At 43.7% G+C, this 27,376-nt stretch overlaps 1 pseudogene; it reads left to right on the forward strand.

Annotated features, from left to right (window-relative positions):
* The window catches only part of LOC120560403, a 69,728-nt pseudogene extending 43,617 nt beyond the window's left edge, over positions 1 to 26,111 (forward strand).
* Positions 26,112 to 27,376: the final 1,265 nt, after the last annotated feature.

Here is a 27,376-nt window from a genome sequence, read left to right on the forward strand (position 1 = left end):
GAAGAGCGCTGTAGGGAACCATCCACGTTATTGTTTTTGACAATTTGGTTGAAGGAAACCCACATTTTTTTTATATAGAAACTTTGTGAAAATGGTTCAAATTTGAGCCGAGGACAACGGAAGGGTTAAATGCTTTTGAACATATCATATCATTAAGCAGTTTCCCATGTGGACTTGCAGAGTTTGAGACAGTTCAGTCAGTTTCTTCAGCGTGGTGTATTGTAAGTCAACGCCGCCCGTGGGCCCCTCGCGCAGGAAATGTTTCCACCTGGGCAGGAAATGCAGAGCCCTGCCTTACAGCTGTGCAGCTCATCTCTTGTATATACATCTCCCAAAGTCTGCAGAGCCTGAGCTAAAGAATGCTCTTATGTGGAGAGAAAACAGCAGGACGAGAAAACTGTCCAGCTGTTACAGCGGCTTAACCTGCGGGAATAGCTGAGTGGATGAAGACAGAGGGAACTTGTTCTGCTGTTGGTGTCAAGACCGTGAGACGTGGTTGAAAAGCAGAATGAGTTTTGGTAAAGTTTCCACGACGACAATACACTGAACAAAATTATAAACGCAGCACTTTTGTTTTTGCCCCCATTTTTTCACGAGCTGAACTCAAAGAATCTAAGACTTTTTCTATGTACACAAAAGGCCTATTTCTCTCAAATACTGTTCACAAATGTGTCTAAATCTGTTAGTTTGTTGTTAATAACACTCCAATACAGTAAAACTGCACATTTTAGAGTGGCCGTTTAGACCCTGTTTACACGTACGTGGTTATTTTTAACAACCGGAGACATGTCCCTTCGTTTACACGCAAACGGAGAATCCTCCTCTGAAACCGAGTCTTTCTAAAACCTCCGGCCAGAGTGGAGATCTTTGAAATCTTTGTTTGCACGTAGACTGAGAAAATGGAGGTTTAGGCAGCCGAGAGAGAGAGAAAGAGGAAGTGATTGGTTGCTGTTGTTGCTATTTTCAGGATTCTGATTGGCTAACGTGGGCTTGAGCTTCTTGTTTACACCGCCACCTACAGGTCTGGCGTGCTCTCGGCTACATTGACGGCACATACAGTACAGGCCAAAAGTTTGGACACACCTTCTCATTCAACGTTTCTTTATTTTCATGACTATTTACATTATAGATTCTCACTGAAGGCATCAAAACTATGAATGAACACATATGGAATTATGTACTTAACAAAAAAGTGTGAAATAACTGAAAACATGTCTTATATTTTAGATTCTTCAAAGTAGCCACCCTTTGCTTTTTTTGATAACTCTGCAAACCCTTGGTGTTCTCTCAATGAGCTTCATGAGGTAGTCACCTGAAATGGTTTTACCTTCACAGGTGTGCTTTGTCAGGGTTCATTAGTGGAAGTTTTTCCCTTATTAATAAAAAAGCAAAGGGTGGCTACTTTGAAGAATCTAAAATATAAGACATGTTTTCAGTTATTTCACACTTTTTTGTTAAGTACATAATTCCATATGTGTTCATTCATAGTTTTGATGCCTTCAGTGAGAATCTACAATGTAAATAGTCATGAAAATAAAAAGGAAACGCACTGAATGAGAAGGTGTGTCCAAACTTTTGGCCTGTACTGTATATATACACGGATACATGTAAACTAACACTTTCCTGTAAACTGACAGCTGTGCATAATGTTATTTTTGAAAACGGAGAGGAATATAGCCGGCCACGTGGAAACGTAGCATTATTGTGTCCAGCCTAAGTCACACCTGTGCAATAATCCTGCTGTCTAATCAGCATCTTGATATGCCACACCTGTGAGGTGGATGGGTTATCTCTGCAAAGGAGAAGTGCTCACTGACAGATTTAGACAGATTGGTGAACAGTATTTGAGAGAAAGAGGCCTTTTGTGAACATAGAAAACAGTCTTAGATCTTTGACTTCGGCTCATGAAAAAATGGGGGCAAAACAAATAATTTTGTTCAGTATACATTGATAGGTTGGATATTTCAGCCTACATGTTTCAAATGTATTTGATATCTTGTATGTAGGGTACTACACAAGAAGGTTAGTCTGGGGACAACCTTCACCCACAAGAAGGTGTGAATCTATTATGAGTTTGGGTACAACTTTCACACAGAGGAACTGGAGCCAGGAATGTGGTAATCTATTAGGAACATCGGCCATAAAAGGTGTAGTTTAAGAGTAAACTGTTGCGCTGAAATAGGTAGCTTGAAGCGTGTGAAGACAAAAAGTATAAAGGAGTTATTCTGATGTTCGTAGAGACACTATGGGGACATGCTCTTAGGAGGGTGCACACATGGTTATCTTCCTTTCTAGGAGAAGAAACCTTGGCATATACATTTGGTGCATGTCAGCTGTTCTCCCCTTTCATGAAAGCATGTTTCTTTGTTGTGCATTAGTCTGAACTCATCGTACTCAGCATTTGTTCTAGTCTCCATCTCATTTCCAGATATTTCCCAGATATCATACATTTGTGTAAATGAAGTAATGAAGTTTCAAAGGGACATTTTCAGTCAATTTCATTTAGGGCGCTTTCACACCGGCCTCCTTAAGTTCGGTTCAATGTCTCCAGAGTTGGTTCCCCCCTTGGTTCGTTTGTGCAGGTGTGAATACAGCACTCGCACCAGAAGTGGACCAAACAAGCGTACTTTCAAACGAGCTCTGCAGCTCTCTGTGGCGAGAACGTGACGCGACCTGGAACAGACCACGGCGAGTCTGAGCCGGACGTCTCCTGCAGCCAGGTGTGCTTTTTTATACTTCTCTCGGTGAGCAGAGCAGCCGTGGAAACAATATCTGTCTGGAAAATGATTTAAATGAAATGAGCACGGAGACGTCCAGAACACAGGACCTTCTTCCTGGATTTACTTTCTTTGTCCCACCCCCTGACACGCGTGACCAATAAGAGGAGTTCTTGCGTGATTTGTAACGACACATTCTGGGTTCGCTTGGATTTTTCCGTGTGAACAGTAGGGTTGGGCATCGAGACTATTGGTCTATTGGAATCGTTTTGGAATCGTTTGGAGGATTTGGTTTCAAATCCGATCATCACTTCCCAATTTAGCATGCGCAAGTTTTGGTTTCCGTAGCAGCCAGGCGCTTGTTGTGTTGCAGCCATGCAGCACAGTAAGCGGCGCTCTAGTGTGGCTTTATTTTACGTTGAAAAAGCTGTAAAACTGCAAACCACCATTGAATCAAAATAAAACTTTCCTCTTATTTGTGAAAATAAGCATGTGACCCGTTTCAACTCCACCCCTCAAAGAATTTGAATCGAGAACCAATAAGAACCGGAATCAGAAGGAAGAATCGGAATCAGAATCGTTAAAATCCAAACGATGCCCAACCCTAGTGAACAGTGTTTCCTCTCTGTTGATTTAGTAGTGGCGGTGGCCTGGCTGACCCCAGACCCTTCTCAGCTGTAACTGAGAGGGGGGGTCTGGGGGAAGCTTCATTCACAGCCCATTTCCAAAAGGGGGGGGGCGTCACCAACGGACGCGGCTCGAATGCCTCTGGTCGCCATTGGGTAGTCCTTCAACCAATCGGAGCAACGATCCGGGTGACGTAGCAGCGACAGATTTAAGTTTGCGATACATGACAGACACACTAGCTCTCTTTGTGTGAAACAGTTAAAAAATAAAAACGCTATTAAGAAATAAGAAATAAAAACACGCTACAAATGTTAAGCTAACAAAGTGGTTCTTTTTCGTTCCCTTGGGAAAAGTGAGGAGGTTATTTTTTCATTTTTTTCTTGGTCAACGGGTTTCTGCCGAATCGGTGGCCGAGCCCTCCTCAACGGTTGTGATTGGTGTAGAGCCCTCCTCAACGGTTGTGATTGGTGTAGAGCCCTCCTCAACGGTTGTGATTGGTGTAGAGCCCTCCTCAATGGTTGTGATTGGTGTAAAGCCCTCCACAACGGTTGTGATTGGTGTAAAGCCCTCCTCAACGGTTGTGATTGGTGTAGAGCCCTCCTCAGCGGTTGTGATTGGTGTAGAGCCTCCCTCAACGGTTGTGATTGGTGTAAAGCCCTCCTACTTGTGATTTAGCCAGTTGTACAGTAAAGCCCGCCTCAACGGTTGTGATTGGTGTAGAGCCCTCCTCAACGGTTGTGATTGGTGTAAAGCCCTCCTCAACGGTTGTGATTGGTGTAGAGCCCTCCTCAACGGTTGTGATTGGTGTAAAGCCCTCCTCAACGGTTGTGATTGGTGTAAAGCCCTCCTCAACGGTTGTGATTGGTGTAAAGCCCTCCTCAACGGTTGTGATTGGTGTAAAGCCCTCCTCAACGGTTGTGATTGGTGTAGAGCCCTCCTCAACGGTTGTGATTGGTGTAGAGCCCTCCTCAGCGGTTGTGATTGGTGTAGAGCCTTCCTCAACGGTTGTGATTGGTGTAAAGCCCGCCTCAACGGTTGTGATTGGTGTAGAGCCCTCCTCAACGGTTGTGATTGGTGTAGAGCCCTCCTCAGCGGTTGTGATTGGTGTAGAGCCCTCCTCAACGGTTGTGATTGGTGTAAAGCCCTCCTCAACGGTTGTGATTGGTGTAGAGCCCTCCTCAACGGTTGTGATTGGTGTAAAGCCCGCCTCAACGGTTGTGATTGGTGTAAAGCCCTCCTCAACGGTTGTGATTGGTGTAAAGCCCTCCTCAACGGTTGTGATTGGTGTAGAGCCCTCCTCAACGGTTGTGATTGGTGTAAAGCCCTCCTCAACGGCTGTGATTGGTGTAAAGCCCTCCTCAACGGTTGTGATTGGTGTAAAGCCCTCCTCAACAGTTGTGATTGGTGTAGAGCCCTCCTCAACGGTTGTGATTGGTGTAGAGCCCTCCTCAACGGTTGTGATTGGTGTAGAGCCCTCCTCAACGGTTGTGATTGGTGTAGAGCCCTCCTCAACGGTTGTGATTGGTGTAGAGCCCTCCTCAACAGTTGTGTCTGTCCTGCCCCCCACTGCTAAACCCACCCCCCACCGGAGAAACCACTCCAAGTTTACAAACCCATCACCTGATTCGGACCCCAGTGAACAAACTATAGGCAGTCCTTCCAGAAATATGAGGAGTTTTTTTGCGATTGTTACGGGGCAAAAATCCTTGATTATGCGGCATGTTTTCTTAAAAAATGCGATGGAATATGCTCTATATGATATTTATGCAATGACATTGCGGGAACTTGCAAAAATTTCCAAAAAATTCAAAAAATAAAGTTTACAGATATTCAGTCATTGCAATACATAAACAAATAAGATACAAAAATATATACAAATAATATAATATGAAAGTGAAAAAGTAATAGTCTAAACAGGGAAATAAAAGATACAAAAGAGACAGACTTTCAACAATTCAAAAATCGTTAATAATATAGACACTTAAAGAGATTTGAGTAGACAGCAGATATTAAGATAGCTTTCTGATACCAACTTAAGAGACTCAGAGTACAACATGTCAAATCCCCCCCCCCCCTTAACACGCTGCTTTTTGATGATGTTCACGTCGCTTAATTACGTCACTTCATAACGTTCCCATGGCAACAAGGCTAAATGGCTGCTCTTGTGTGAAGTAAACGCAACATTTTTCAACTTTCTGCTAAGATATATTATGGGACTTTTTTTGCAACGAAAATGCGGGGATTATGAAATCATGCAAGCCCCGCATATTTTGCACGGAAATCGGCAATTTATGCAGCGAAATTAATCATAAATTATGCATTTGCATAATCGTGTTTTTCTGGAGGGACTGTATAGGTGTGAAAACGCCCAAAGAGGCAGCAGGTGGTCAGTGGTCTCTCTTCAGTCCCTGAGAATCTTTCTTCACATCATCACTTCATCTTCTGTATTTTACCTTCTCTCTCTTTTGTTTGTTTGTTTTTTGCCGGTTCAGACGTCGACGAGTGTCAGCAGGACCGCTGCCACCACGACGCCTTCTGCTCCAACACGCAGGGCTCCTACAACTGCCAGTGCCACCCCGGTTTCCACGGCGACGGCTTCCAGTGCCGCCCGGCGACCTCAGGTAGGTGACTTCCCGCCTTAGTTCACGCACCCACACCACTGTAGCCCTGAATTTACAATCGAGCCGTCAGTAGGGCTGGGCGATACGGAGAAAATCAAATATCACGATATGTTACCGCAACGATATCGTAGCGTTGACTATCGGTGCTTTCACTAAATATTTACACAATAAGATTTTAGATGAATAATCATCAGTAATGTGGATATAATGACTAAGTGGGTAAAGGTGAATAATAGAACAGTTATACAACAGTCTGGTAAGTTCAGAAAATGACATCACTTTACTGTAACAGCCTTTAACACCAGGAACAGACACTTATGTCATATTAAGATATTAAGATATACAAAATCTAAGACGATATCTAGTCTCATATCACGATATCGATATAATATCCATATATTGCCCAGCTCTAGCCGTCAGTTTCCTGACAAAAAAGCCCCAAATCAGATGCAGACCGGCGCTAGAATGCGCTGTGTGAACTGTAGGGGTGGGGGGGGGAAATCGATACAGCATAGTATCGCAGTATTTTCCGTGGTAATACTGTATCGATACACAGACGGCAAGTATCGATCTATTATTATATATATATATGTGTGTTTAGTGGTGCACGATATAATATCGGCCGATATGGTCATTTTTTTAACACATCGGTATCGGTTCGATGTCAAATTATATATAATTATAAATTTTTTATATATATATATATATATATATATATATGATTTTCTTCTGAAAATCTGATGACAGTCATATTTTTCACACAGGTAAAGGTGCCCAATGTCAGTCATTTCGGAAAATAAATCTCAAAAATAAATAAATAAAATGCGTATTGGAAAATAGTTCTTTATTTGATTGTCATAAAAATTTGATTTCTATACGGAGATATCGACATCGGCAAATATCGGTATCGGCCATAACAGCAATATTAATATCGGTTATCGGTATCGGCCATCATTTTCACATCGGTGCATCACTACCTGTGTCGGTCAGTCTGTCTGCTTCACAATCCCCACTTTTGCAGCAATGCAATTGAAGTGAGATGAACAAACAGAGACATGTATATATTTTTAGATAAAACAGATGTTGACTTTTGGGGACATAATTTGAAATTGGGAAAAATTTGAAGTTGGGAAAAAAGGTAATAATAATATAATACGTTTAATTTGTAATGCACTTTATATTTACGCAAATCTCAAAGTGCTACGTGATAGTGCTAAAAATTATAAAAACACATGGAGAGCATGAAAAAAAAAAAAAAGAAGAAGTAAATAAAAGGAAAAGGGCACAAGTTCACTCCAAAGCTCTCCTAAAAAGGTGGGTTTTAAGGCCACGCTTAAACACGTTTAAATATTGTAATACATTGCAATATATCGCAGAATATTGCAATGTGTTTAAAATCGCAATAATATCGTATCAATTTCAATTCAATTTTATTTATAGTATCAAATCATAACAGAGTTATCTCGAGACACTTTACAGATAGAGTAGGTCTAGACCACACTCTATAATTTACAAAGCCCCAACAATTACAGTAATTCCCTCAAGAGCAAGCATTAGCAGTGGCTGTTGCGACAGTGGCGAGGAAAAACTCCCTTTTAGGAAGAAAAACCTGCTCCTCCAGGTATGATCCTGTTTTGTTTGTTCCTTTTATAGTTTATAGTTTTACTTAGTTTTGTTTGTTCCTTTTATAGTTTATAGTTTTACTTAGTTTTGTTTGTTCCTTTTATAGTTTATAGTTTTACTTAGTTTTGTTTGTTCCTTTTATAGTTTATAGTTTTACTTAGTTTTGTTTGTTCCTTTTATAGTTTATAGTTTTACTTAGTTTTGTTTGTTCCTTTTATAGTTTTACTTAGTTTTGTTTGTTCCTTTTATAGTTTATAGTTTTACTTAGTTTTGTTTGTTCCTTTTATAGTTTATAATTTTACTTAGTTTTGTTTGTTCCTTTTATAGTTTATAGTTTTACTTAGTTTTGTTTGTTCCTTTTATAGTTTTACTTAGTTTTGTTTGTTCCTTTTATAGTTTATAGTTTTACTTAGTTTTGTTTGTTCCTTTTATAGTTTATAGTTTTACTTAGTTTTGTTTGTTCCTTTTATAGTTTATAGTTTTACTTAGTTTTGTTTGTTCCTTTTATAGTTTATAGTTTTACTTAGTTTTGTTTGTTCCTTTTATAGTTTATAGTTTTACTTAGTTTTCCACTCAGTCATTTTCACACACAGACTCACTCATCCATGCATTTTACATACACCTTACATTATGACATTCTCACACCTCATTCCTTTTTCTTTGTTTAAAGTTAATAATTTTGGTTTACAATAAAATATCTTCTCGATTGGCCTATACTTTGTTGTTGGTGTCCCCTCATTCTTTGCCACAGGCCATGAGCCGTATCGTGACATAAGTATCGTGATGATATCGTATCGTGACATTAAGTATCGTGATGATATCGTATCATGACATTAAGTATCGTGATGATATCGTATCGTGACATAAGTATCGTGATGATATCGTATCGTGACATAAGTACCGTGATGATATTGTATCGTGACACAAGTATCGTGATGATATCGTATCGTGACATAAGTATCGTGATGATATTGTATCGTGACACAAGTATCGTGATGATATCGTATCGCGACATAAGTATCGTGATGATATCGTATCGTGACACAAGTATCGTGATGATATCGTATCGTGACATAAGTATCGTGATGATATCGTATCGTGACATAAGTATAGTGATGATATCGTATCATGACATTAAGTATCGTGATGATATCTTATCGTGACATAAGTATCGTGATGATATTGTATCGTGATGATATCGTATCGCGACATAAGTATCGTGATGATATCGTATCGCGACATAAGTATCGTGATGATATCGCATCGTGACATTAAGTATCGTGATGATATCGTATCGTGACATAAGTATCGTGATGATATCGTATCGTGACATTAAGTATCGTGATGATATCGTATCGTGACATTAGTATCGTGATGATATCGTATCGTGACATAAGTATCGTGATGATATCGTATCGTGACATTAAGTATCGTGATGATATCGTATCGTGACATAAGTATCGTGATGATATCGTATCGTGAGGCCTCTGCTGATTCCTACCCCCTAGTGAACTGTAGGGATGTCCAAAATACCATTTTATTTTGTACAACAACCGTCCGGCGATTCTCCGTAGGGTTGTGCGGCGATGGGAGTGTCGAGAGGAGGTCTAGACCTCACTCTATAATTTACAAGGACCCAACAGTTTCCCTTAATTTACCCCCCGAAGAGCAAGCATTTGGAGCGACAGTGGCGATGAAAAACTTCCTTCTTAAACGTGATGAACGGTGGCGCTTATTGTAACGATAAACTTAATAGATCTCTGACTAGAAATAGTAGACGCTAGATAGAGGAGAGTAGCAGCAGTGCAGGGCACAGCAGGGCGTAGAAGACGATGGAGGAAAAACAGAACTGGAAAATCCTCCCGCTTCCCTGAAGTGGCCCCGTGGCAACATGTCGCCAACTCTGTGCGTGAGTTATGGAAACGAACAACGACTGCACTTCGTAAACTCTGAGGAACTCAAACGGTCGTTGCTTCTGAGTGTGAGGTCAGTTCAAGGATTTGGAAACTCGTGACGCTCTTGGATATATATTTCTTTAAGTTCCTCTTTTTGATCTAGATGGATTCTTGCTGTTTTTAATTCATGCCGCTGGTCCGAACGCTGCGCTGCGGTTGGCTGGATCTGGTGTGGACGCCGAACCTGGACGTGAATGAGAGTTTTCCTAAAAGACTTGCGTGCGCATTTTGCATCTTTTGATTCAAGAAGGAGTTTTGTATTTTGCTGCCTTGATGCAACCACTGCACCCGAAACAGTTTGGAACGCGAGAGAGAGTGGAGTCCACAGTGGTCGGTTCCTTGTTGTTGTTGTCGTGTCTGTGGTTTGGCGTCGTCGCAGCGCTGCACGCCCCTCCACTGATTCCAGGTGTCGGGAGCTGGGAGAGCTAATTACAGCTCACTCCTCCGCGCCAACGTTTTCTCATATTTTAGTCTTTTTTTGAGCCATCGGCTTCTGCAAGGCATAATCTCTCTGTCCCCTGTCATAACTCGTCACAGCGTCTCTTACTTACTTCCTCTGACTGTTAGCTGCTCGGTCTCCTTTTGGTCAGGGCGATCTTTGGTCTTCGTTCAAAAATCCTAAAACATACCGTGCAAAAACAAAAGTAAACATACAGTAGTTTATGAAAGTAATTCACACAGGATAAAGTAACGTTACATGTGTGCAAAGTGGCCTAGTGTCAGCGTGGGTGTCTGGGTCATTACTTCGTATTTAAGATGTTTATGGCAGCGGAGATGAAAGAGTGTTTGTAACTGGCTAACTTGGCTAGAGGGACTTTATAGCCGCGGCCTGCTGGCAGTAACTAGAAAGAGTTTAGCAGGGGGGGGGGTGGGTGGGATCTTTTGTAATGTGAGTGGCCCCTCTTTCGGGAGCTTATCTTATCTCTTTATCTCTTTCCTGTGCTCTTTCCATTGGTCTGATTGCCGTTATCAGACGTGGCGCTGTGAGGACACGCTGCTGTCTGTCACACGGGACTCTGTGGTTCGTCTCGCAGACACCCTGAGGATAAGGGAGGGAGGGAGGGAGGGAGAGAGGGAGGGAGAGAGGGAGGGAGGGAGAGAGTTAGGGGAGCTGATGTGCCAGATGTGGCCGCGGAGATGAAAAGCCTCCTGCTCGTCTTTAATCTGCGGTCGTCTCCACCGCTCGCTCGCACGTTTATCTGCAGCTGCCACGTACGCAAACCTGCTCAGCAGCAAGAAAACACCAAATCAAGTTACATAACATTACACTGGGGGGTAGACTAAGCAGAGTTTGATGTATTTTACTGATAACTTGTGAGGAAAAAAGCACATTTACTATGCTACTGTCCATATTCTGCTCATTTTCAGGTTCATTATTGTAATTTGAGGTTGTACCAGAATAGGTTTACATAGTTTAATTATCAAAAAACACCATATTTTAGTTGTACTGCACATTGATGCAGCTCCTCTTTTCTCCCTGTGTTGTGACTTGTGACGGTTTTCTGCATGTCTTCCCCCCCCTCTCATATCAGCCTGTCCAGTTCATAAAAAACATCAAAATGCCCCAAAAAAATAACCTTAGGGCTGGATTGTAAAAAGTACGGCTGCTCCCTCTTAGTGGATCAGAGGACTAATCGGTGGTTCTGGTCTTAGTCAGCGTAGATCTCTTTACTCCATTAGTCATGTCTGATGCTGTTTTCATGCTGAATGACTTATTTCCAAGAAACGTACGAGCTCATCTCTGGTAAACACAAGAATTAAGGGTTGACCTTTGACCTCACAGATATCACCGTGAAACCTACTTTGATTACTTTCATTAAGGCAGTTTATTTCTTGTATTACACGTTTTCTGAAATGTTGCAAATATGCAAAGGAGGCGTTATCTTATTCAGTATATGCATCCTTTTTAACATGACTCTTAGTGGAGAAACTCAGATTTACAGATCTGTCGATTTAATCAACTAATCGATTAGTCGATACGATTGAACGAGTGTTCGTGGACTGAGAATTTCTTTAATCGAGCAGCGCCCTAGTAAAAAGACTTGCAGGTTTGCCTTCTCAGTGTCGTTGTCGTTGTGTCACTCTGTTGTTTTTGTCTCCCCCCCCCTCCCCAGAGCGCGAGAAGACACCGTGCGAGCGCCACAGAGAGAGCGCCCAGACCGCCACCTCCGGCTCCGGCTCCGGCATCTTCTCCTTCTTCCGTCCGCGGCCGGCCGTCGGCCAGTACGTCCCGCAGTGCGACCGCCACGGAGCCTACGAGCCCACGCAGTGCCACGCCGCCATCGGGCAGTGCTGGTGCGTGGACGCCGGCGGACAGGAAGTCCCCAACACCCGCACGGGCCCCGGCAGCACCCCTCTGTGTGAGTCGACTGAGCGATTACACGTGTCAGTGTTTCCATGTGGAATTTGTAGTGGCGGACAGACCTGCCCCCAACAGTCCTAAAGGAAACACTGGTGTATTCCCACTATTATTCCCAATATGACAATATTCTGAGTTTGATACATGTTGATAACCTTAACGATGGCTCAGTTCCATCAAGTGTCCCAGTAACATATTTCAGTGAGTCAGCATGACCAATACCAGGACCTCTCCTAAGTGGAATGCAGCCATCAGTAATGGTTTAATACCAGGACCTCTCCTAAGTGGAATGCAGCCATCATTAATGGTTTAATACCAGGGTCTCTCCTAAGTGGAATGCAGCCATCAGTAATGGTTTAATACCAGGGTCTCTCCTAAGTGGAATGCAGCCATCATTAATGGTTTAATACCAGGACCTCTCCTAAGTGGAATGCAGCCATCATTAATGGTTTAATACCAGGACCTCTCCTAAGTGGAATGCAGCCATCATTAATGGTTTAATACCAGGACCTCTCCTAAGTGGAATGCAGCCATCAGTAATGGTTTAATACCAGGGTCTCTCCTAAGTGGAATGCAGCCATCATTAATGGTTTAATACCAGGGTCTCTCCTAAGTGGAATGCAGCCATCAGTAATGGTTTAATACCAGGACCTCTCCTAAGTGGAATGCAGCCATCATTAATGGTTTAATACCAGGACCTCTCCTAAGTGGAATGCAGCCATCATTAATGGTTTAATACCAGGACCTCTCCTAAGTGGAATGCAGCCATCATTAATGGTTTAATACACCTGTGCTGTTCCTACTATGACATGTCAACATGTCTGCTGTGAAAAAGGTCAATGAACGCTCCTCTCTCTCTCTCTCTCTGTGCAGGTATCGACCAGGCGGTGACGCCGGCTCCGGTGGGTCCGACCCCGCGGCCCGACGTCCACCCCGTTGCCCCGGGAACGCACCTGCTGTTCGCTCAGAGCGGGAAGATCGAGCACGTCCCTCTGGACGGGTACAACATCAGGAAGGAGGAGGCCAAACCTCTGCTGCACATCCCCGTGAGGCCACATTAGATCACAGTTTCGATACCTCAGTTTCGATGCCGGTTCCTTAACGATACTTTTTTTTTTGATATCGTATGTTTTAAAATCGATTTCAACATCAAGAAAAATACATTAAACACAAAGCTTTTATTTTCCACCTTAATTGTGACTCAAAACAGTTATCAAAATTAAAAAAATCTGGTAAAACTGCTCACATAACGTTACCTCGCCTTGCAAGTTCAGCCTGTCAGTCAGTCACCAGGGCAGAGAAACCACCGTTGTGCCTGCTTGTCTAAGAGGAAGTGGAACGGCAACTGCACCGCCACCGCTTTCAGCTCGCCATTAATATCATATCGCAGCAAACGCTGTCTGCGTGAATTTTAGAAAAACTGTAACTACACTTGAAACCAACCAGGACTCTCTGTGACTTCAACTAAACTGCAGACAGTTTACTGCGTCCACACCTCTCTCTGTGTGTGTGTGTGTGTGTGTGTGTGTGTGTGTGTGTGTGTGTGTGTGTGTGTGTGTGTGTCGGAGCTCCGATAAAATTGATTATTTAACAACTAGATAGATAGATCTTTATTGTGATTGTATGCAGTACAACAAAATTATGTTGGAGCCATCCTCTCCAAATAGCAGCATAGAGTAAAAAGATTTAAAAATAAAAAAATAATAAAATAAAATATATATATATATATATATACACACACACACACACATACACACACACACACTCACACACACACACATATACACCAGCACATTCTCACCCAAGCACATCTCGCACATACACATTCATTCCATGTTTTCAATAAATGGTCTAAAAAACATTTAACACAGCAGTTATTGCACACGCCAAAAACATCTTTGAGTTGTGGACAAAACGAGACATTTGAGGACGTCATCTTGGGGCTTTTTGGGAAACACTGACCCACATATTTCACAATTTTCTGACATCATAGAGACCAAACAACTCATCCATTCATCCAGAAGATAATCCATGAAGACAATAATGGTTATTTACAACCCTAGAGTAAATGCTGAGAGGAACTCCAGCCGGCTGAGCTCTTTGTAGAATTGGAAACCAGCCCAAACATCTCGACTTGTGAGAGTTTTTTTCGGGTGACGACATCGAACAGCCTAGACACAGAGTGTCAGTGTTCGTCATGAATGTAGTCGAACCGCTTCTGAGCGTTCCTGTCGGCCGGGAAACAATCCTCCATTTGTACTTCGACAGATTCATAGCATCAGAATTCTCTTCTTCTCTTCTCTAAAGCTCGTACGTCGTAATGTAGCGCAGCTGAGCACAAAGCTGTCCGTCAGCGTCGGCGTCTCCCAGTCCCGACCCGGCGCTGAGAGACAAAAGACTCTTTCAGAATGAGCGTGCTCCTGAATGCAGCGCTGGAGGAAGTATTCAGGTCCTTTACTGCAGTCAAAGTACTAACACCACACTGTAAAAATACTCTGTTACAAGTACAAGCCCTGCACTGAAATGTAGCGGAGTAGAAGTAGAAAGTGGCACGAAGAGAAAAGACTCAAGTTAAAGTACAAGTAGCTCAACATTTGGTACTTAAAGGTGCCCTGCCACACAAAACCGTTTTTCCTTGTATTTTTTTTAAATATGTCAGGTCCATATGTGTGTGTGTGTTATGTGGTGAATGTGAAAATGAACTGCTACCTCCTCTGTCAGCTCTAAGCAGAGAAATCAGACCAATCACAACAGCTGGTCAGTCTGACATCATACTGCCTGAGCTCATTACTATTCATGAGCTCGCCCAGTTGGGCTGGGGTAAAGGATTCTGACAGCCAGGCTCTCATTGGCTAGCTGTTAGCCAGTCAGATTCAAACAGCAAGCTTGTTGAATAGTTGGAACTGGCAGAGAAATCAGGCTGAGTCTTCCTGCAGGCTTTCTATACCGCGCTAGAGTGGCTGAAACAAGGTAACCAAGGTTACAGAGTCCATGAGTAGACCTTCAGACACACCAAAAGTCATAAATGCTGTGGCTGGCACTGCAGAGTACAAGCTATGGATGTGTACTTGTTACTTCTTCTGAATAAGTGTGCTCCTGTAGGACGAGGTGGTGTGGCGGGCCGCTGGTGGAGAGATGGTCTACTGGACCCGACATCGCCCTCGCACCTGAGTGGAGGGGACATCGTCCCCGTCATCACTACAGGTACAGCGCACAGAGACACAAGGCACAGGGGAGGAGCATAGGGGACAGGCATAGGAGACAGGGGAGGCCTGGAGCAGGGGCGCCAGGAACACAGGAGACAGCATAGGGGGGGCATAGGAGCGGGGAGAGGAGGCATGGGCGGGACCATAGGGGAGACATAGGAGAGCATGGGACAGGGAGTAAGGGGCACATAGAGACGCATAGGAGACAGGAGACACACAGGGGAGACAGACATAGAACAGACATGGGAGACACAGGGGGGGCACGGGAGAAGGCTAGGAACAATGGGCAAGGAGACACGGGGAACTAGGACAACAGGCACTAGGGGCACTGGGGAGACAGACATAGGAGACACAGGGAGACAGACATGGGCAGACATAGGAGACACAGGAGACAGACATAGGAGACACAGGAGACAGACATAGGAGACACAGGAGACAGACACAGGGGAAAACATGGAGACACAGGAACAGCATAGGGACACAGGAGACAGACATAGGAGACAGACATAGGAGACACAGGAGACAGATATAGGAGACACAGGAGACAGACATAGGAGACAGACATAGGAGACACAGGAGACAGACACAGGAGACAGACATAGGAGACAGACATAGGAGACACAGGAGACAGACATAGGAGACACAGGAGACAGACATAGGAGACAGACATAGGAGACACAGGAGACAGACACAGGAGACAGACATAGGAGACACAGGAGACAGACATAGGAGACACAGGAGACAGACATAGGAGACAGACATAGGAGACACAGGAGACAGACATAGGAGACACAGGAGACAGACATAGGAGACAGACATAGGAGACACAGGAGACAGACACAGGAGACAGACATAGGAACCAGGGGAACAGACATAGGAGACACAGGGGGAACAGACACAGAGGAGACAAGACATAGGAGACACAGGAGACAGACAATAGGAACACAGGGAGACAGACACAGGGAGACAGACATAGGAGACACAGGAGACAGACATAGGAGACACAGGGGAGACAGAACACAGGAGACAGACATAGGGGAGACAGAAGAGACACAAGGACCAGGGGAACAGACATAGGAGACAGACATAGACACAGGAGACAGACATAGGAGACACAGGAGACAGACACAGGAGACAGACATAGGAGACACAGGAGACAGACACAGGAGACAGACATAGGAGACACAGGAGACAGATATAGGAGACACAGGAGACAGACATAGGAGAGAGACATAGGAGAGAGACATAGGAGAGAGACATAGGAGAGAGACATGGGAGACAGACATAGGAGACAGACATAGGAGACAGACATAGGAGAGAGGAGAGAGACATAGGAGAGAAGAGCGAGACATAGGAGACAGACATAGGAGAGAACTAGGAGAGAGAACACATAGGAGACAGACATAGGAGAGAGACATAGGAGAGAGACATGGGAGACAGACATAGGAGACAGACATAGGAGACAGACATAGGAGAGAGACATAGGAGAGAGAACTAGGAGAGAGACATAGGAGACAGACATAGGAGACAGACATAGGAGAGAGAACTAGGAGAGAGACATAGGAGAGAGAACTAGGAGAGAGACATGGGAGAGAGACATAGGAGACAGACATAGGAGAGAGAAAGAGGAGAGAGACATAGGAGAGAGACATAGGAGAGAGACATAGGAGAGAGACATAGGAGAGAGACATAGGAGAGAGAACTAGGAGAGAGACATAGGAGACAGACATAGGAGACAGACATAGGAGAGAGAACTAGGAGAGAGACATAGGAGAGAGACATAGGAGAGAGACATGGGAGAGAGACATAGAGACAGACATATGAGAGAGACATGGGAGACAGACATAGGAGAGAGACATAGGAGAGAGACAAGGAGAGAGACATAGGAGAGAGAACTAGGAGAGAGACATAGGAGACAGACATAGGAGACAGACATAGGAGAGAGACATAGGAGAGAGACATAGGAGAGAGACATAGGAGACAGACATAGGAGACAGACATAGGAGAGAGAACTAGGAGAGAGAACTAGGAGAGAGACATAGGAGACAGACATAGGAGACAGACATAGGAGAGAGAAACTAGGAGAGAGACATATGAGAGAGACATGGGAGACAGACATATGAGAGAGACATGGGAGAGAGACATAGGAGACAGACATAGGAGAGAGACATATGAGAGAGACATGGGAGACAGACATATGAGAGAGACATGGGAGACAGACATAGGAGAGAGACATAGGAGACAGACATAGGAGAGAGACATAGGAGAGAGACATAGGAGAGAGACATAGGAGACATAGAAAACATAGGAAAGAGACATGGGAGACAGACATGGGAGACGTACCAAGTAGGCACTTCAGACTCTGACCTTTTTGTGAGGAGTAAGCCTGATCTTCCAGACTTTTTCGACATACTGTACTATGACTATCATTTTCTGTACTCCGTTATGTTGAACAATAAATACAACGTCAAACCAACGACTCAGTGTGATACATACCTGGCGACTGAAGGTTGTGTGTTCAAGCCCTTTAAAGGTCAATGCATTTTCCAGTTAATGTTCGTCTTTTGTTATCAGAATTGTTTGTCGGTTCACTCTGCAGCACTTTGGGATTGCTTTAAAACAATGAAAGGTGCTCTACAAATAAAATGTATTGTTATTATTAAATTCTTTGTACATTTTGCGTCTGTCCCTGGCGTCCTCAGAGCTGCAGAGTCCTGAAGGCGTCGCCATCGACCACGTGGCGCGCCTCCTCTTCTGGACCGACTCCATACGCGACACCGTGGAGGTTTCCAGGCTGGACGGCAGCCAGCGGCGAGTCCTGTTCGACACGGACCTCATCAACCCTCGGCCCATCGTCACCAACCCGGCCTACGGGTGAGTGCTTCGGTCGCGGCGTTCACAGGTTTCACAGCAACGTCTTCTCTTTGAGCTGGTAGGGAAATGCTGACTAGAGGTGTTGAAATTAATCAAATAACCGATGCATGGAATCGTGGACGATGCTGCATCGATAATCGGCCGGCTCATAATCGATTATTTCTGTTTATAATGTAATGTAGGCCTGACAACATTTCTGTTTACATATTCTGGTGTGTTTTTGCACATTCAGGAGGTGCCATGTGCTCAGTGCTGTATAGTTTTATGTATCCAATTTATTTAGTGTTAGAGCACTGCAGGATGTTTGGTTTTTGAAGCTTGAAAAGCTATGAATTAAATATCCTACATGGCTTTAATAGAGACATTTATTTGACGCATCGTTATGCGTCGAGATATCGAATCGAATTGAATCGCTGACGTGATAATCGTAATCGAATCAGTGAAGATTCACACCTCTACACCAGACCCTTCTCAGCTGTAACTGAGAGGGGGGTCTGGGGGAAGCTTCATTCACAGCCCATTTCCAAAGGGGGCGTCGCCAACGGACGCCGCTCAAATGCCTCTGGGCGCCATTGGATAATCCTTCAACCAATCAGAGCAACGATCCAGGTGACATGGCATCGACGATATACAATAATAGAGCAGCTAGAACAGTCTGGTAGCCTGAGTTCAGAAAACGACATCACTTTACTGTAACGCAGCCTATAAAACCTGGAAAGACCAGACTTATGTCATATGACGATATCCAAAATGTAAAACGATATCTAGCTGCAACTTTCCCTCTTTCGCGTTTAGCAGCAATAATCAACGCTGGCTTTGACGCACCCTCCCCAGCTAGCTCCACCCTTTTGTCCAAATATGGTCACTCCTGACTCCAAAATACCAAGATGATTAAGATGTGTAACCTCCACCAAATGTAGCACAAGTAGACTATATACTTCACAGCTACTTCCGTCAGATCGTTTATAGATGTTGACGTTTACGAGCGTACTTGAAGGCAGCTTCATTTCCCGGAAAAGAGAGAAATTAGGAGGGACGGAGGGAACAGTCGGTTTGTTCCACAAACTCCCGGCAAGTTCAGAGCTTGTGTTTGTGGTCCTTCGGGTCACCAGGACCCGAAGGACCACACAAGGGTTGCACCTTAGTGCTTGTTTGTACAGCAGTTTGGTCAGCTTAAACTGTGTTTAAATGTGCTCCAGAAATAAACTTTACTTACTTACTTTACAAGAGACAGGGTTTAGAGAGCAATTCTCAACAAAGTGAACGGAAGTACATAAGCCTTGTGTGGTCCTTCGGGTCCCGGTGACCCGTAGGACCACACAAGGGTTAAAGCGTTCTCGTGGCAGAGATGGAGGCAGTGGTGTTTCCTGTTTCTTGTACGGGACTCTCACACCGCCTCCAAACCACACCCACAAGTCTGATCCAGGCTCACATGACCTGCGTTAAACTGGCCTTTGTCCCGTTTGCTGCAGGCGGCTGTACTGGGCCGACTGGAACCGAGACGGCCCCAAGATTGAGATGTCCAACATGGACGGGACGGACCGGACCGTGCTGGTGAAAGACGACCTGGGGCTCCCCAACGGCCTGACCTTTGACCTGGAAGACCAGCAGCTGTGCTGGGCCGACGCAGGTGAGACAAAACCTGAACCGACAAGATCCGACCGGGATATCTTACTCAAAAAGTCTTTCAAAATCAACATTTTAGGCCTTTTTAAAAAGTCTTAAATTCACTGAAGTACTGTGTTCTAGGTCTTAAATGCAATCAATTCTAAACAGGTCTTCGTTTTCCTACGTCCATGCAACGCCCCTAATGCTCCTGTTTGTAACGCTGGCTGGTTTGATTGATGGTTGTGCAGGAACTCGTAAGGTGGAGTGTATGGATCCCCACCGCAGGCTCAGGAGGCAGATCGTCGAAGGGATCCAGTATCCGTTCGCTCTCGTCTCCTTTGGAAGGAAGCTCTACTACACCGACTGGAGGAGGTAACGCACTCACAGCGGCTGTCTCACATCAGCTGTCTCACACCAGCTGTCTCACAGCAACCAATACTATATTGTTTAAAGCACGCGTGTCAAACTCGAGGCCCGCGGGCCAAATCCGGCCCCTCAAAGGTTTTGATCCGGGCCGCATATCAATTTAGGTTCACAGTAGATTTTGGCCCGCCTAGTTTTTGTAGCTTTGTCAGTTTTGTGCGATGTCTTTTGTTGCTTTTTTTCGACCATTTTGGGGGGGCATATCATAGTGGGGAGTGGGGGGGGGGTCTGGGTGTCCTCCCCCAGGGAAGTTTTGAGCATCAACGACTTAATTTCCTGTACCAGGATAAACTTTTATGCACCAATTAACGGTGTAAATCCCTTTATTTAGTCTATGTGAAGAAGAAAAACACAGATGACAAATTATATATGACAAAATATATCAAACATATAATGGACAGTATGTCGTTGCGGGTCATTGGGCGTTTTTAATTGGGTATATGGAAATCCTGGAGCTTTCTTAGAGGGTATACTGCGTGTACCTGTGTATCACGTAGACTACACCACTGGTTTATGTCGACCAAACTGTGAGAAGACTATATGAGACATGCAGTAACACGGTCGAAGATATTTGACTTTTCTATTGTATAAAAGTCATTAAACTAAACATGTCCGGCTCTGGATGGGACTCTATTTCTTCCAGTGTGGCCCGTAGTGAACCTGAGTTTGATCCTCATGGTTTAGTCTAATTAAAATCCGCCCAAAGTGCAAGTATTCTGTAAAGTTGTAGGGAAACGGCTCTTGTAAACCTTAAAATAGCATCTCTAATGTACAAAGTATTTAATAGCATGTTGCCAGACTGTATCCAGAGGCTGTTTCTAATAAGAGAATGCCATTATGAAGTGAGGGGAAGCTGTGTTTTTACTAGACCGAAAAGCAGAACAAATGTAAAACAGAGAAGTGTCTCGGTGTATGGGAGTTAAACTGTGGAAGGAATTAGAAACACAATCGACCGATTCAAAAAATTATTTAAATATAAGGTGATTAACAAATATAAAACAGAAGTGTGAATACCAGAAGGTGCACAAAATGTGTTGGACTTCTTGTGTTGTACTGGGGTAAATACAGTAGAGGTCGACCGATTCATCGGCACCGATAGTCGATTGGTGGAACTATCGTTATCGGCAAAAATCCATAGCGATGGTTTTTCCTGGCGCTGTCATTCATTCCACAGTAGGCGAGAGCTGAGAAGGGTCTGCTGGCATCATGCATTACAATATCGCTCTAAACCGTTCTACAGAGAAGAATGGCGTCGCTGTTTTGGCGTCAAATCTTTTAAGATTTGTTTTTGAGATTTTTTGTCCTTTTTATATGAATTATAATGCTCATTATGTTTATTTTTGCACTGGATGACTCCAAATATGTAGGAGAACTGTTTTAGACAACACACATGCTTGTGTAGCATTGCTGTGGGTGTATCAGTTCTAAATACTATCGGTCGATTAATCGGTTATCAGCAAATACGGCCCAACCTAGCTATCGGTATCGGTAAAATCCACTATCGGTCGACCTCTAGATATATATAGTGTATACTTAGTTTCTGTAACTTTAATTTTTGTATGAAAAAATATACTTTTTATGTAAAAAAGGGTATAGGCGTAATAAGCTCCGGCTTCAGCCTGCACCTTTTCGGTCTGGTTTGAGTCTTGTCTCTGTGTATGTTTGACTGTCCTGAGTTACAGACGTCCCAAAAAAAGAAATAAACTAAACTAAACTCTTTGGAAGGTGTTGACGTACAGAATGAGGGTGTTAATCTTCCTTCCTTCCTTTCCAGGTTTTTAAAAAGATAATAAAAAATGTGCAGGTCTCAGGGTCTGAGTGGGCTTTAACTAAACACCAGCGCTGCTCTGTCAGCGCTGGTGTTTTCAGCTCCGTTGTTTGACTGCAGCTGTCCCACTGCGGCGTGCTTAACGGCGCCGTTACCCTGACGATGTAACGTCTCTGTGTGGTCCGGGCTTAACGGCTTGTTCTGTGGCTGGTGGGGGGGCTGTTTCTCTCTGCAGGGAGGCGGTGGTCGCTGTGGACCGCCACTCGGAGGAGGAGACGGAGGAGTTTCTGCCGCAGAAGCGCTCTCGGCTGTACGGCATCACCACGACCTCCACGAAGTGTCCACAAGGTACGGCCGCGCGTCCTCCGCAAAAGCAGCGATCCATTAACTTCCTGTTGTCAAAATGAACACTTTTTTTTTTTTTTTACACCATTTTTTTCCTAACGTTTTCTGCGCTTCCCTGAAAAAAGAAGTTTTTTTTCCGAGCTCAGGATCCAGCCGGGCTGCTCCGTGCATCACCAGCACTGACAGCTGTAGCAACACACAGTTATTACACACCTCAGTGGTACACACAGTTATTACACACCTCAGTGGTACACACAGTTATTACACACCTCAATGGTACACACAGTTATTACACACCTCAGTGGTACACACAGTTATTACACACCTCAATGGTACACACAGTTATTACACACCTCAGTGGTACACACAGTTATTACACACCTCAGTGGTACACACAGTTATTACACACCTCAGTTATTACACACCTCAGTTATTACACACCTCAGTTATTACACACCTCAGTGGTACACACAGTTATTACACACCTCAGTGGTACACAGTTATTACACACCTCAGTTATTACACACCTCAGTGGTACACACAGTTATTAAACACCTCAGTTATTACACACCTCAGTGGTACACACAGTTATTAAACACCTCAGTTATTACACACCTCAGTGGTACACACAGTTATTACACACCTCAGTGGTACACAGTTATTAAACACCTCAGTTATTACACACCTCAGTGGTACACACAGTTATTACACACCTCAGTGGTACACACAGTTATTACACACCTCAGTGGTACACACAGTTATTAAACACCTCAGTTATTACACACCTCAGTGGTACACACAGTTATTACACACCTCAGTGGTACACACAGTTATTACACACCTCAGTGGTACACAGTTATTACACACCTCAGTGGTACACACAGTTATTACACACCTCAGTGGTACACAGTTATTACACACCTCAGTGGTACACACAGTTATTACACACCTCAGTGGTACACACAGTTATTACACACCTCAGTGGTACACAGTTATTACACACCTCAGTGGTACACACAGTTATTACACACCTCAGTGGTACACACAGTTATTACACACCTCAGTGGTACACACAGTTATTACACACCTCAGTGGTACACACAGTTATTACACACCTCAGTGGTACACACAGTTATTACACACCTCAGTGGTACACACAGTCCTGTCCTACTTCTATCTGTGGTCGTGTCGCTACGCAAAAACCAGCCTGATGCCATGTCATCAACTGGTATTACTAGCCATTATGGTTAGGGCTGGGTACCGAAACTGGGTGCCAACAGGGAACCGGTGCCGACCTAAACGGTAGTAACGAGACCGAATAAGAACGAAAGTTTCGGTGCCTCATTTCGGGGCTTGACTTTACACTACACCTGACAGCACGTAACGTTAGCCTACCTTTAGCTAGCAGCTGGATTAAACAGCGGTCAAATGCTGACAGCTAACGTTAAACAGTGTAAAGTGTGACTGTGTTTCACTGTGGAGGACTTCAACAGGATGTAACAGTCTGCTCTGCAGCGCAGCAGCAGCCGTTGTTATTCATAGATATACAGTAGTACTAGTAGTAGTACTAGTAATACTAGTAGTAGTACTAGTAGTATTATGTTTATATGGTCGGAATTAAACAACACAGACGGTGAGTTCACTTAAAACAGGTAGCCTCGTGGTGCATTCACAGTAATTGTAAAATACCCTTTTCCCATCTGGGGTTCAACAGCAATTTACTGGTGAAATTATTGTTATTGTTATTGTTATAGTTATTACATTATTATTAAATCTTTAATGTTGACCATGGCCTTAGCAATAAACAAATCACTGACTTTTGTTTACTACCCTTATTTTTTTTCTTCTTCTTTTTTTTTTAACTTTATTGAAAAGTACCGGTTCAGGCACCGTTTAGGCACCGGCACCGTTTTAAAAGTATCGATTTAGCACCGGAATCAAAAAATAACAAACGATACCCAACCCTAACCATGGCTAACCTGGCAGTGAAAATCTGTCATTCCCAGGTAAATGGAACGCACTATATAACTCAGGCTACATTTACTCTGCTACGTTTCCACCTCTCATTCCCCCTGCTCTGGAGTCCCCCTCATCATGAGGTCTGGGCATGTTATAGTTTAAACAGAGATTAGATATTCTACTGCAGCTAAAAACACGTGGTGCACAGAGATCACTTTTGGCTCAAAAGTCAAACGCTTAAAAAAACCAAAATGCAGCGGAGTAGATGTAGCCTGAGAGCAGCTCTGATCAGAGCAGTGTAACGCACAGGGAGGACAGCTGTCCTCTGTGACCAGAGCTAACTGATTCCAGATGTATATAACATGTGGGAGGGGGGGGGGGGGATATAAGCGTGGGAACTGTGCGTGAAGTGACCTCAGGCCGGAAGCCAGCTGTGGACGTGAGGACTCACAGCTGGCCCCGGGCCCCGAGCTGTCCAGCCGGCAGAGCCCGAGAGTCCAACCTGCTGGACTCTCTGCAACAGTGAGGGCTTTCACCCAGACTGTTGAGCCGCTTCCTAAAGAAAGAAAGAGATAGATAGATAGATAGATAGATAGATAGATAGATAGATAGATAGATTTTTATTATTCCCCAAAAAAATGGGAAATAACGGTGTTGCAGCAGCAAAATATCAGACACACATACAGAGTATACATTAAATCATAGGAAACAATATACATTAAATAATAATTGAATACTACACGAGCAATATTTAAAATATATACAATTTGGAAATAAAATGTACAACTGATTCAACAGATATAGATAAACTTAATGTGCAAGTTGGGGAGCAAAAATGTACAACTGTTTCCCCTAGTAATGATAGGATGGAGATAAACCTGTTGTGCAAACGCGCAGCCTTGCTGGACACTTTGTGTTTTACTTGGCAACGTGTTTTCGTGATCACATCTCCCTCTGTAATGTTGTTACAGTCGGTCCGATTTGTTAAAGGGTGACTTTTTCTCAGGTTTTCGTGTGTAAGTGACCGATGGGGAGCAACATGTTTTCATAAATTGGGCCAGTATTAAGAGAGAGAAACAAGCTGCAATGTAACGTTCAACTTTCAATTTTTGCCCAGTAAAAGTTCTGTTTTTGCCTCAGATTATTATTCTAAGTGTCTGACAACATTATGGGATGGATCCCTACAGAGATAGACCTTTTAGTTAAAGAGTAAGATCCTTTTAGTTTAACATGAAACAGCCCCGAAATCACCATCACCAAACTACACCAGACTCCATGTAAATAATCAGGACTTTTAGCGTGTACAGAGCCAGCATATCTCCACCAGACTCCATCTAAATAATCAGGACTTTTAGCGTGTATAGAGCCAGCATATCTCCACCAGACTCCATGTAAATAATCAGGACTTTTAGCGTGTATAGAGCCAGCATATCTCCACCAGACTCCATGTAAATAATCAGGACTTTTAGCGTGTATAGAGCCAGCATATCTCCACCAGACTCCATGTAAATAATCAGGACTTTTAGCGTGTATAGAGCCAGCATATCTCCACCAGACTCCATGTAAATAATCTCTCCCCCTCTCCCTCTCTCTCTCTCTCCCTCCTTCCCTCCCTCTCCCTCTCTCTCTCTCTCTCTCTCCTTCCCTCCCTCTCCCTCCCCCCCTCTCTCTCTCTCTCTCCCTCCATTAGTTTACAACTACTGCTCTGACAACGCCGGCTGCTCTCACCTGTGTCTGCCGCGGCTCGGCGGCTTCTCCTGCCGCTGCCCGGCCGGCGCCGATGGCGCCCGCTGCGTGGAGACGACCCCGTGACGTGTGACCCCACCTGGGGAACCACAAACTAAAACACACTTAACCCTTATGTTGTCTTCCCGTAGACCAATGCAACTTTGACTTTTTCTGGGTCCAAATTTAAATGCAAACTTCTTTATTTGATTTTTTTTGACACTTTTTTCCGATGTTTGCCGAGTTTTCTGCGCTTTTTATTTGGACGTTTTTGTAGTATTTTTTTCCCCACATTTTTGAAGCTTTTTCCATCATTTTTTTAAAACTTTTTTCTGTTTCTTTTATAAACTCTGTTGAAGCCATTTTCGTGGCAATACTGTGTCGATACACAGACGCCAAGTATGGATCTTTTATGATATATGTGTTGGTCAGTCTGTCTGATTGACAATCCCCATACTGCAATATTTAAAATTGAAGTGAGATGAACAAACAGAAAAGAATCTTTTTTTTCGATAAAACAGACGTTGACAAAGTTTCCTTTTGGGGACATCATTTGAAATTGGGAAAAATTTGAAGTTGAAAAAAAGCTAATACATCGCAGTATATTGCAATATTTTTTTTAAATCGCAATAATATGGTATCGTAACGCAAGTATCGTGATGATATCGTATCGTGAGGCCTCTGGTGATTCCCAGCCCTACTGTCCAGGTTTGTTTTGGACAATTTGGTTGATAGAAACCCAGATTTCTGATATAGAAACTTTTAGAAATAGAAAATGGGTCAGATTAGACCCCGAAGACAACAGCAGGGTTAACTCCAGATCCTACTTGAATTGAACATTTGTACGATCCTTGTAAGAGTTTTTACGTGGGTTTGTCTCGGGCCCTCGGAGGCTTGTTTTTAACGATGTCAGACTTGAGGAGATGATGATCGGTTTCTGATCGGTTTGTTCTCCCGATTACAAAGTGCCTCTAAATCTAACGTACAGGGAGTTTTTTTTAATATTTTTTTTAAAGACAGCAGGTGAACTTAAAAAACGCTTTTTACTGATACCAGATAATCAACTGAAACCGTACTGTACGTGTGTTTTTATATCGTATTTCTTATAAATGTGGTCTGAAAGATAACTGCGAGAAACAATCAGATATAACTCGGTCTTTTTGGGATGATCAAATACTCCAGGGAAGGATTCTGAGGGCCTTGAAAAGGTTTCTGAAAAAGACAAGACCTTTTAAAAAGGACAAATCCAGCGCAAAATGACCCTATAGGGGGTAATAACAGATGTGTACCGAGTCGACCGTTCTCTGGGACATGTTTTCAGGCTAATCCAATGTGTCGCTAGCTTTAAACAAGCTAGCGCAGACCGGTAGCTTTCAGGGCAGAGGGTAAATCTCTATTTCTACACCACTAACGAGGTTCAAAATAGCACCACACTTCCACGGTAGCATTATGAGGGTCCCTACATGTAAACACAAGCATTGAGAACTTTTGGAAGTGCACAGACAGTTTATTAAAAAGATAGATTATAAAGACTGTAGCGTTAGCGTATACAGGCGGGCGCCATCT

The sequence above is a fragment of the Perca fluviatilis genome, chromosome 1, assembly GCF_010015445.1.
Source record: "Perca fluviatilis chromosome 1, GENO_Pfluv_1.0, whole genome shotgun sequence".
In the NCBI taxonomy this organism is placed as follows: Eukaryota; Metazoa; Chordata; class Actinopteri; order Perciformes; family Percidae; genus Perca; species Perca fluviatilis.